This window comes from Mirounga angustirostris, unplaced genomic scaffold (assembly GCF_029215605.1).
Source record: "Mirounga angustirostris isolate CCGP_5_RB_7025 unplaced genomic scaffold, mMirAng1.0.hap1 SCAF_335, whole genome shotgun sequence".
In the NCBI taxonomy this organism is placed as follows: domain Eukaryota; kingdom Metazoa; phylum Chordata; class Mammalia; order Carnivora; family Phocidae; genus Mirounga; species Mirounga angustirostris.
Window position 1 is genome coordinate 24,147 of NW_026992043.1, and position 10,610 is coordinate 34,756.

General features: G+C 70.6%; 6 non-coding genes across 6 annotated transcripts; all 6 read right to left on the reverse strand.

The window, feature by feature from the left end:
* Window positions 1-245: 245 nt before the first annotated feature.
* Window positions 246-364, reverse strand: LOC135363472 (5S ribosomal RNA). The gene has a single exon (XR_010409149.1). It is a non-coding gene; the product is annotated as a 5S ribosomal RNA (ribosomal RNA).
* Window positions 365-2,179: 1,815 nt separating this feature from the next.
* On the reverse strand, window positions 2,180-2,298 carry LOC135363473 (5S ribosomal RNA). The gene has a single exon (XR_010409150.1). It is a non-coding gene; the product is annotated as a 5S ribosomal RNA (ribosomal RNA).
* Window positions 2,299-4,108: 1,810 nt separating this feature from the next.
* LOC135363474 (5S ribosomal RNA) lies at window positions 4,109-4,227 on the reverse strand. Its single transcript, XR_010409151.1, has one exon. It is a non-coding gene; the product is annotated as a 5S ribosomal RNA (ribosomal RNA).
* Window positions 4,228-6,042: 1,815 nt separating this feature from the next.
* LOC135363476 (5S ribosomal RNA) lies at window positions 6,043-6,161 on the reverse strand. The gene has a single exon (XR_010409153.1). It is a non-coding gene; the product is annotated as a 5S ribosomal RNA (ribosomal RNA).
* Window positions 6,162-7,970: 1,809 nt separating this feature from the next.
* LOC135363477 (5S ribosomal RNA) lies at window positions 7,971-8,089 on the reverse strand. Its single transcript, XR_010409154.1, has one exon. It is a non-coding gene; the product is annotated as a 5S ribosomal RNA (ribosomal RNA).
* A 1,815-nt stretch (window positions 8,090-9,904) lies between these two features.
* Window positions 9,905-10,023, reverse strand: LOC135363478 (5S ribosomal RNA). Its single transcript, XR_010409155.1, has one exon. It is a non-coding gene; the product is annotated as a 5S ribosomal RNA (ribosomal RNA).
* Between the last annotated feature and the right edge of the window lie 587 nt (window positions 10,024-10,610).

A 10,610-nucleotide genomic window follows, 5' to 3' on the forward strand; every position in this document is an offset into this window, starting at 1 on the left:
CCACCCCTCTGGATCCGGTGTGCGTGGGCGTGGTGGCTTGGAGGCCCAAGGGCTGGCTGGAAGACGCCTGCCCCTGCAGGGGGCACCTGCTGCGAGCCAGGGACTCGCGGTGCGGTGCGCGGCTGGCGAGGGGCCAGGGGGGCACGGGGCGTTTGGAGGAAGCCTAGTTGGGCAAGGGGGCGGGGTGCTGTGGCGGTAAAGGTATGGGAAGGGTGGCCCAAGGGGAAAGAAAAGGCAAAGAAAAAAGCCTACAGCACCCGGTATTCCCAGGCGGTCTCCCATCCAAGTACTAACCAGGCCCGACCCTGCTTAGCTTCCGAGATCAGACGAGATCGGGCGCGTTCAGGGTGGTATGGCCGTAGACGTGTGCGGCTGCCGCTGGCCGCCCTAAGAGCCTGCTCTGCGCCTCCCGGGCCCAGCCGTGCCCCTCCTCAGCCCTCACCCGAACCCCGCCTGCCCTGCGCCTTGCACCTGCCTGCCTGCCAGCCGCCCAGGGGACGTGGCCCCTCCGGTGCCCCGCAGTCGTGGAAGTCCGGGCGCTCTCCCTGCCGGGGACTCTCCAGTCCCGGGGGCCGCCGCCGCCCCACCGCCTCCTGGCTACCGGCATGGCAAAGGGAAGCGTCGGGGCGGGGCGCGGTGGGCGCGGCCCCTGAGGTGTTTTCCGCGCCCCCCACCCCCAGCGTCCCACCCGTCGCCCTAGGCCAAGCCAGGCCGGCCACCAGGCCTTTCTGCCTCTCCACCCCGCCTGGCTCCAAGCCAACCCGGAGCCACCGGCGCCCCCAGGGACCCTCCTCATCAGCCCAACCCCGTCGCCCTTCCTCCGCCACCCTTCCCCTGCCCACCCACCGACAAGAGGACCCGACTGAGGGACACCGGAAGCCGGCTGGCATAGACAGACGCACAGACCCACGGGGAAAGACAGAGACACGGACGGACGGACGGACGGAGATGTAGACAGAGAGGAAGAGAGGGACAGAGAGGGAGAACACAGACAGAGTATCCAACACACACCCCCGCTCTGGCCCCAAGACAGACAGACGCGGACCCTGACCTGGATGCGGACAGGGACGGAGACACAGGGGCACACCCCAGAAACAGACACACACACCACACACACACCACACACACCACACACACACACCACACACACACACACACACACACACAGAGGAAGAGACTGTGTTGGCTAGGCAGCTAGCCCTCCTCGGGAGGGTGGTCGTGCTTGGGTGGGCTCTGGGCACCGAGGAGCCCCCCGGGGCCGAGGTCGCGCAGCCAAGGCCTCAGGAGACCCGCCCTGCTCCCGTTCCCGCCCAGGACCCACTCTGGGCCTGGGGGCGTGCGGGCGATTCCTCCTCTGCTCTCGTCCTTTATTTGGGGGGCCGCTTTGGGGCGTGGTGCAGGGCCGCCCCCTCCCGCCGTCTTGCCGAGCGAGCGAGCCTCGCTGTGCGCTTCGCTGTTGCGGGGACACTGAGCACGGAGTCGGGGGCCAACGGGTGGTCCCGGGTGCCAACGGGGGAGGCCCCGGGCGGTCGGCCATCTTGTGTCCTGCCCACACGGAGCGAGGACCCCCGGCCTGGGGGCAGAGGGACGGTGTTCCGCGGGAAGGAAGGGAATGCCCGCGCGCGCGGGAGCGCAGCCCAGGGCGGGTGGGGAGAAGGTGGAGGCGGGCCCAGGCCTAAGGTGGGGCCGGTTGCCCGGTGCGCTTGTGCACTCGGGGCGGCCCAAGGGAATGGCTAGGGGCTCCGGGGATGAGGCCCCGAGGCGCAGGACCTTGGGAGGGCACGCCTGCCGAGACGGGGTGCCGTCCCGCCCGCGCTCCCCCCGCCCCAAGCCCGCGGGCGGTCCTCGCCGCCCTCCCCCTTTCCCTCCCTGCGAAGCCGCCGCCTCCGCCCACCCAGCCCGCCCCCACCTCCCCCAGCCCGCCCCTCTGGATCGGGTGTGCGTGGGCGTGGTGGCTGTGAGGTGGAAGGGCTGGGGGCTGCCTGCCGGTGCAGCGGGCACAAGCTGCGAGACAGGGACCCTCGGTGCGGTGCGCGGCTGGCGAGGGGCCAGGGGGGCACCGGGCGTTTGCAGGAGGCCTTGTTGGGCAAGGGGCGGAGGGGGCGGGGCGGGGGGGGGGACTGTGGCGGCGAAGGGAGAGGAAGGGAGGCCGAAGGGGAAAGAAAAGGCAAAGAAAAAAAGCCTACAGCACCCGGTATTCCCAGGCGGTCTCCCATCCAAGTACTAACCAGGCCCGACCCTGCTTAGCTTCCGAGATCAGACGAGATCGGGCGCGTTCAGGGTGGTATGGCCGTAGACGTGTGCCGCTGCCGCTGGCCGCCCTAAGAGCCTGCTCTGCGCCTCCGGGCCGCAGCCGTGCCCCTCCTCAGCCCCCAACCGCCCCACGCCTGCCCTGTGCCTTGCACCTGCCTGCCTGCCAAACCGCCCAGAGGACGTGGCGCCTCCAGCGCCCCGCAGTCGCGGAACACCGAGCGCTCTCACGGCCCGATACTCTCCAGACCCGGGGGCCGCCGCCTGGCTCCCGAGAGGGCCAAGGGGAGCGTCGGGGCGCGGGGGGCGTGGCCCGCGCGCTGTTCTCCGCGCCCCCCCACCCCCGGCGCCCCACCCGCCGCCCTTAGGGCAAGCCAGGCCCGCCACCAGGCCCTTCCGCCTCTCCACCCCGGCCTGGTTCCAAGCCAACCCGGAGCCACCGGCGCCCCCAGGGACCCTCCTCATCAGCCCAACCCCGTCGCCCTTCCTCCGCCACCCTTCCCCTGCCCACCCACCGACAAGAGGACCCGACTGAGGGACACCAGAAGCCGGCTGGCATAGACAGACGCACAGACCCACGGGGAAAGACAGAGACACGGACGGACGGAGATGTAGACAGAGAGGAAGAGAGAGACAGAGAGGGAGACACAGACAGAGTATCCAACACACGCCCCCGCTCTGGCCCCAAGACAGACAGACGCGGACCCTGACCTGGATGCGGACAGGGACGGAGACACAGGGGCACACCACAGAAACAGACACACACCCCCCACCCCACACCCCACACCCCACACACCCCACACACCCCCACACCCCCACACCCCCACCCACCCCCCCACCCATCCCCCCCACACACACACACACAAACAGGAGGAGACTGTGTTGGCTAGGCAGCTAGCCCTCGGGAGGGTGGTCGTGCTTGGGTGGGCTCTGGGCACCGAGGAGCCCCTCGGGGCCGAGATGCGCAGCCAAGGCGTCACGAGACCCGCTCTGCTCCCGTTCCCGCCCTGGACCCACTCTGGTCCTCGGGGCATGTGGGCGATTCCTCCTCTGCTGTCGTCCTTTATATGGGGGGCTGCTTTGGGGCGAGGTGCAGGGCGTCCCCCTCTCCCCATCTTGCTGAGCGAGCGAGCCTCGGTCTTCGCTTCGCTGTTGCAGGGAGACTAAGCACGGATTCTGGTGCCAGCGGGTGGTCCCGGGCGCCAAGGGGGGAGGCCCCGGGCGACCGGCCATCTTGTGTCCTGCCCACCCGGAGCGGGGACCCCCGGCACGGGGGCAAAGGGACGGTGTTCCAAGGGAAGGAAGGGAATGCCCGCGGGTGGGAGCGCACCCCAGGGCTGCTGGGGACAAGGTGGAGGCGGGCCCAGGCCTAAGGTGGGGCCAGTTGCCCAGTGCGGTCGTGCGCTCCGGGCGGCCCGATGGAATGGCTAGGGGATGTGGGGATGAGGGCCCGAGGCGCAGGACCATGGGAGGACACGCCTGCCCAGAGCGGGTGCCGTCCGGCCCGCGCTGGCCCCGGCCCATCGGTGCCAGGGTCATCGTCGCCCTCCCGCGTTCCCTCCCTCCGAAGGCGTCGCCTTCGCCCACCCCGCCCGCCCCCATCGACCCCCAGCCCACCCCTCTGGATCCGGTGTGCGTGGGCGTGGTGGCTTGGAGGCCCAAGGGCTGGCTGGAAGACGCCTGCCCCTGCAGGGGGCACCTGCTGCGAGCCAGGGACTCGCGGTGCGGTGCGCGGCTGGCGAGGGGCCAGGGGGGCACGGGGCGTTTGGAGGAAGCCTAGTTGGGCAAGGGGGCGGGGTGCTGTGGCGGTAAAGGTATGGGAAGGGTGGCCCAAGGGGAAAGAAAAGGCAAAGAAAAAAGCCTACAGCACCCGGTATTCCCAGGCGGTCTCCCATCCAAGTACTAACCAGGCCCGACCCTGCTTAGCTTCCGAGATCAGACGAGATCGGGCGCGTTCAGGGTGGTATGGCCGTAGACGTGTGCGGCTGCCGCTGGCCGCCCTAAGAGCCTGCTCTGCGCCTCCCGGGCCCAGCCGTGCCCCTCCTCAGCCCTCACCCGAACCCCGCCTGCCCTGCGCCTTGCACCTGCCTGCCTGCCAGCCGCCCAGGGGACGTGGCCCCTCCGGTGCCCCGCAGTCGTGGAAGTCCGGGCGCTCTCCCTGCCGGGGACTCTCCAGTCCCGGGGGCCGCCGCCGCCCCACCGCCTCCTGGCTACCGGCATGGCAAAGGGAAGCGTCGGGGCGGGGCGCGGTGGGCGCGGCCCCTGAGGTGTTTTCCGCGCCCCCCACCCCCAGCGTCCCACCCGTCGCCCTAGGCCAAGCCAGGCCGGCCACCAGGCCTTTCTGCCTCTCCACCCCGCCTGGCTCCAAGCCAACCCGGAGCCACCGGCGCCCCCAGGGACCCTCCTCATCAGCCCAACCCCGTCGCCCTTCCTCCGCCACCCTTCCCCTGCCCACCCACCGACAAGAGGACCCGACTGAGGGACACCGGAAGCCGGCTGGCATAGACAGACGCACAGACCCACGGGGAAAGACAGAGACACGGACGGACGGACGGACGGAGATGTAGACAGAGAGGAAGAGAGGGACAGAGAGGGAGAACACAGACAGAGTATCCAACACACACCCCCGCTCTGGCCCCAAGACAGACAGACGCGGACCCTGACCTGGATGCGGACAGGGACGGAGACACAGGGGCACACCCCAGAAACAGACACACACACCACACACACACCACACACACCACACACACACCACACACACACACACACACACACACACAGAGGAAGAGACTGTGTTGGCTAGGCAGCTAGCCCTCCTCGGGAGGGTGGTCGTGCTTGGGTGGGCTCTGGGCACCGAGGAGCCCCCCGGGGCCGAGGTCGCGCAGCCAAGGCCTCAGGAGACCCGCCCTGCTCCCGTTCCCGCCCAGGACCCACTCTGGGCCTGGGGGCGTGCGGGCGATTCCTCCTCTGCTCTCGTCCTTTATTTGGGGGGCCGCTTTGGGGCGTGGTGCAGGGCCGCCCCCTCCCGCCGTCTTGCCGAGCGAGCGAGCCTCGCTGTGCGCTTCGCTGTTGCGGGGACACTGAGCACGGAGTCGGGGGCCAACGGGTGGTCCCGGGTGCCAACGGGGGAGGCCCCGGGCGGTCGGCCATCTTGTGTCCTGCCCACACGGAGCGAGGACCCCCGGCCTGGGGGCAGAGGGACGGTGTTCCGCGGGAAGGAAGGGAATGCCCGCGCGCGCGGGAGCGCAGCCCAGGGCGGGTGGGGAGAAGGTGGAGGCGGGCCCAGGCCTAAGGTGGGGCCGGTTGCCCGGTGCGCTTGTGCACTCGGGGCGGCCCAAGGGAATGGCTAGGGGCTCCGGGGATGAGGCCCCGAGGCGCAGGACCTTGGGAGGGCACGCCTGCCGAGACGGGGTGCCGTCCCGCCCGCGCTCCCCCCGCCCCAAGCCCGCGGGCGGTCCTCGCCGCCCTCCCCCTTTCCCTCCCTGCGAAGCCGCCGCCTCCGCCCACCCAGCCCGCCCCCACCTCCCCCAGCCCGCCCCTCTGGATCGGGTGTGCGTGGGCGTGGTGGCTGTGAGGTGGAAGGGCTGGGGGCTGCCTGCCGGTGCAGCGGGCACAAGCTGCGAGACAGGGACCCTCGGTGCGGTGCGCGGCTGGCGAGGGGCCAGGGGGGCACCGGGCGTTTGCAGGAGGCCTTGTTGGGCAAGGGGCGGAGGGGGCGGGGCGGGGGGGGGGACTGTGGCGGCGAAGGGAGAGGAAGGGAGGCCGAAGGGGAAAGAAAAGGCAAAGAAAAAAAGCCTACAGCACCCGGTATTCCCAGGCGGTCTCCCATCCAAGTACTAACCAGGCCCGACCCTGCTTAGCTTCCGAGATCAGACGAGATCGGGCGCGTTCAGGGTGGTATGGCCGTAGACGTGTGCCGCTGCCGCTGGCCGCCCTAAGAGCCTGCTCTGCGCCTCCGGGCCGCAGCCGTGCCCCTCCTCAGCCCCCAACCGCCCCACGCCTGCCCTGTGCCTTGCACCTGCCTGCCTGCCAAACCGCCCAGAGGACGTGGCGCCTCCAGCGCCCCGCAGTCGCGGAACACCGAGCGCTCTCACGGCCCGATACTCTCCAGACCCGGGGGCCGCCGCCTGGCTCCCGAGAGGGCCAAGGGGAGCGTCGGGGCGCGGGGGGCGTGGCCCGCGCGCTGTTCTCCGCGCCCCCCCACCCCCGGCGCCCCACCCGCCGCCCTTAGGGCAAGCCAGGCCCGCCACCAGGCCCTTCCGCCTCTCCACCCCGGCCTGGTTCCAAGCCAACCCGGAGCCACCGGCGCCCCCAGGGACCCTCCTCATCAGCCCAACCCCGTCGCCCTTCCTCCGCCACCCTTCCCCTGCCCACCCACCGACAAGAGGACCCGACTGAGGGACACCAGAAGCCGGCTGGCATAGACAGACGCACAGACCCACGGGGAAAGACAGAGACACGGACGGACGGAGATGTAGACAGAGAGGAAGAGAGAGACAGAGAGGGAGACACAGACAGAGTATCCAACACACGCCCCCGCTCTGGCCCCAAGACAGACAGACGCGGACCCTGACCTGGATGCGGACAGGGACGGAGACACAGGGGCACACCACAGAAACAGACACACACCCCCCACCCCACACCCCACACCCCACACACCCCACACACCCCCACACCCCCACACCCCCACCCACCCCCCCACCCATCCCCCCCCCCACACACACACAAACAGGAGGAGACTGTGTTGGCTAGGCAGCTAGCCCTCGGGAGGGTGGTCGTGCTTGGGTGGGCTCTGGGCACCGAGGAGCCCCTCGGGGCCGAGATGCGCAGCCAAGGCGTCACGAGACCCGCTCTGCTCCCGTTCCCGCCCTGGACCCACTCTGGTCCTCGGGGCATGTGGGCGATTCCTCCTCTGCTGTCGTCCTTTATATGGGGGGCTGCTTTGGGGCGAGGTGCAGGGCGTCCCCCTCTCCCCATCTTGCTGAGCGAGCGAGCCTCGGTCTTCGCTTCGCTGTTGCAGGGAGACTAAGCACGGATTCTGGTGCCAGCGGGTGGTCCCGGGCGCCAAGGGGGGAGGCCCCGGGCGACCGGCCATCTTGTGTCCTGCCCACCCGGAGCGGGGACCCCCGGCACGGGGGCAAAGGGACGGTGTTCCAAGGGAAGGAAGGGAATGCCCGCGGGTGGGAGCGCACCCCAGGGCTGCTGGGGACAAGGTGGAGGCGGGCCCAGGCCTAAGGTGGGGCCAGTTGCCCAGTGCGGTCGTGCGCTCCGGGCGGCCCGATGGAATGGCTAGGGGATCTGGGGATGAGGGCCCGAGGCGCAGGACCATGGGAGGACACGCCTGCCCAGAGCGGGTGCCGTCCGGCCCGCGCTGGCCCCGGCCCATCGGTGCCAGGGTCATCGTCGCCCTCCCGCGTTCCCTCCCTCCGAAGGCGTCGCCTTCGCCCACCCCGCCCGCCCCCATCGACCCCCAGCCCACCCCTCTGGATCCGGTGTGCGTGGGCGTGGTGGCTTGGAGGCCCAAGGGCTGGCTGGAAGACGCCTGCCCCTGCAGGGGGCACCTGCTGCGAGCCAGGGACTCGCGGTGCGGTGCGCGGCTGGCGAGGGGCCAGGGGGGCACGGGGCGTTTGGAGGAAGCCTAGTTGGGCAAGGGGGCGGGGTGCTGTGGCGGTAAAGGTATGGGAAGGGTGGCCCAAGGGGAAAGAAAAGGCAAAGAAAAAAGCCTACAGCACCCGGTATTCCCAGGCGGTCTCCCATCCAAGTACTAACCAGGCCCGACCCTGCTTAGCTTCCGAGATCAGACGAGATCGGGCGCGTTCAGGGTGGTATGGCCGTAGACGTGTGCGGCTGCCGCTGGCCGCCCTAAGAGCCTGCTCTGCGCCTCCCGGGCCCAGCCGTGCCCCTCCTCAGCCCTCACCCGAACCCCGCCTGCCCTGCGCCTTGCACCTGCCTGCCTGCCAGCCGCCCAGGGGACGTGGCCCCTCCGGTGCCCCGCAGTCGTGGAAGTCCGGGCGCTCTCCCTGCCGGGGACTCTCCAGTCCCGGGGGCCGCCGCCGCCCCACCGCCTCCTGGCTACCGGCATGGCAAAGGGAAGCGTCGGGGCGGGGCGCGGTGGGCGCGGCCCCTGAGGTGTTTTCCGCGCCCCCCACCCCCAGCGTCCCACCCGTCGCCCTAGGCCAAGCCAGGCCGGCCACCAGGCCTTTCTGCCTCTCCACCCCGCCTGGCTCCAAGCCAACCCGGAGCCACCGGCGCCCCCAGGGACCCTCCTCATCAGCCCAACCCCGTCGCCCTTCCTCCGCCACCCTTCCCCTGCCCACCCACCGACAAGAGGACCCGACTGAGGGACACCGGAAGCCGGCTGGCATAGACAGACGCACAGACCCACGGGGAAAGACAGAGACACGGACGGACGGACGGACGGAGATGTAGACAGAGAGGAAGAGAGGGACAGAGAGGGAGAACACAGACAGAGTATCCAACACACACCCCCGCTCTGGCCCCAAGACAGACAGACGCGGACCCTGACCTGGATGCGGACAGGGACGGAGACACAGGGGCACACCCCAGAAACAGACACACACACCACACACACACCACACACACCACACACACACACCACACACACACACACACACACACACAGAGGAAGAGACTGTGTTGGCTAGGCAGCTAGCCCTCCTCGGGAGGGTGGTCGTGCTTGGGTGGGCTCTGGGCACCGAGGAGCCCCCCGGGGCCGAGGTCGCGCAGCCAAGGCCTCAGGAGACCCGCCCTGCTCCCGTTCCCGCCCAGGACCCACTCTGGGCCTGGGGGCGTGCGGGCGATTCCTCCTCTGCTCTCGTCCTTTATTTGGGGGGCCGCTTTGGGGCGTGGTGCAGGGCCGCCCCCTCCCGCCGTCTTGCCGAGCGAGCGAGCCTCGCTGTGCGCTTCGCTGTTGCGGGGACACTGAGCACGGAGTCGGGGGCCAACGGGTGGTCCCGGGTGCCAACGGGGGAGGCCCCGGGCGGTCGGCCATCTTGTGTCCTGCCCACACGGAGCGAGGACCCCCGGCCTGGGGGCAGAGGGACGGTGTTCCGCGGGAAGGAAGGGAATGCCCGCGCGCGCGGGAGCGCAGCCCAGGGCGGGTGGGGAGAAGGTGGAGGCGGGCCCAGGCCTAAGGTGGGGCCGGTTGCCCGGTGCGCTTGTGCACTCGGGGCGGCCCAAGGGAATGGCTAGGGGCTCCGGGGATGAGGCCCCGAGGCGCAGGACCTTGGGAGGGCACGCCTGCCGAGACGGGGTGCCGTCCCGCCCGCGCTCCCCCCGCCCCAAGCCCGCGGGCGGTCCTCGCCGCCCTCCCCCTTTCCCTCCCTGCGAAGCCGCCGCCTCCGCCCACCCAGCCCGCCCCCACCTCCCCCAGCCCGCCCCTCTGGATCGGGTGTGCGTGGGCGTGGTGGCTGTGAGGTGGAAGGGCTGGGGGCTGCCTGCCGGTGCAGCGGGCACAAGCTGCGAGACAGGGACCCTCGGTGCGGTGCGCGGCTGGCGAGGGGCCAGGGGGGCACCGGGCGTTTGCAGGAGGCCTTGTTGGGCAAGGGGCGGAGGGGGCGGGGCGGGGGGGGGGACTGTGGCGGCGAAGGGAGAGGAAGGGAGGCCGAAGGGGAAAGAAAAGGCAAAGAAAAAAAGCCTACAGCACCCGGTATTCCCAGGCGGTCTCCCATCCAAGTACTAACCAGGCCCGACCCTGCTTAGCTTCCGAGATCAGACGAGATCGGGCGCGTTCAGGGTGGTATGGCCGTAGACGTGTGCCGCTGCCGCTGGCCGCCCTAAGAGCCTGCTCTGCGCCTCCGGGCCGCAGCCGTGCCCCTCCTCAGCCCCCAACCGCCCCACGCCTGCCCTGTGCCTTGCACCTGCCTGCCTGCCAAACCGCCCAGAGGACGTGGCGCCTCCAGCGCCCCGCAGTCGCGGAACACCGAGCGCTCTCACGGCCCGATACTCTCCAGACCCGGGGGCCGCCGCCTGGCTCCCGAGAGGGCCAAGGGGAGCGTCGGGGCGCGGGGGGCGTGGCCCGCGCGCTGTTCTCCGCGCCCCCCCACCCCCGGCGCCCCACCCGCCGCCCTTAGGGCAAGCCAGGCCCGCCACCAGGCCCTTCCGCCTCTCCACCCCGGCCTGGTTCCAAGCCAACCCGGAGCCACCGGCGCCCCCAGGGACCCTCCTCATCAGCCCAACCCCGTCGCCCTTCCTCCGCCACCCTTCCCCTGCCCACCCACCGACAAGAGGACCCGACTGAGGGACACCAGAAGCCGGCTGGCATAGACAGACGCACAGACCCACGGGGAAAGACAGAGACACGGACGGACGGAGATGTAGACAGAGAGGAAGAGAGAGAC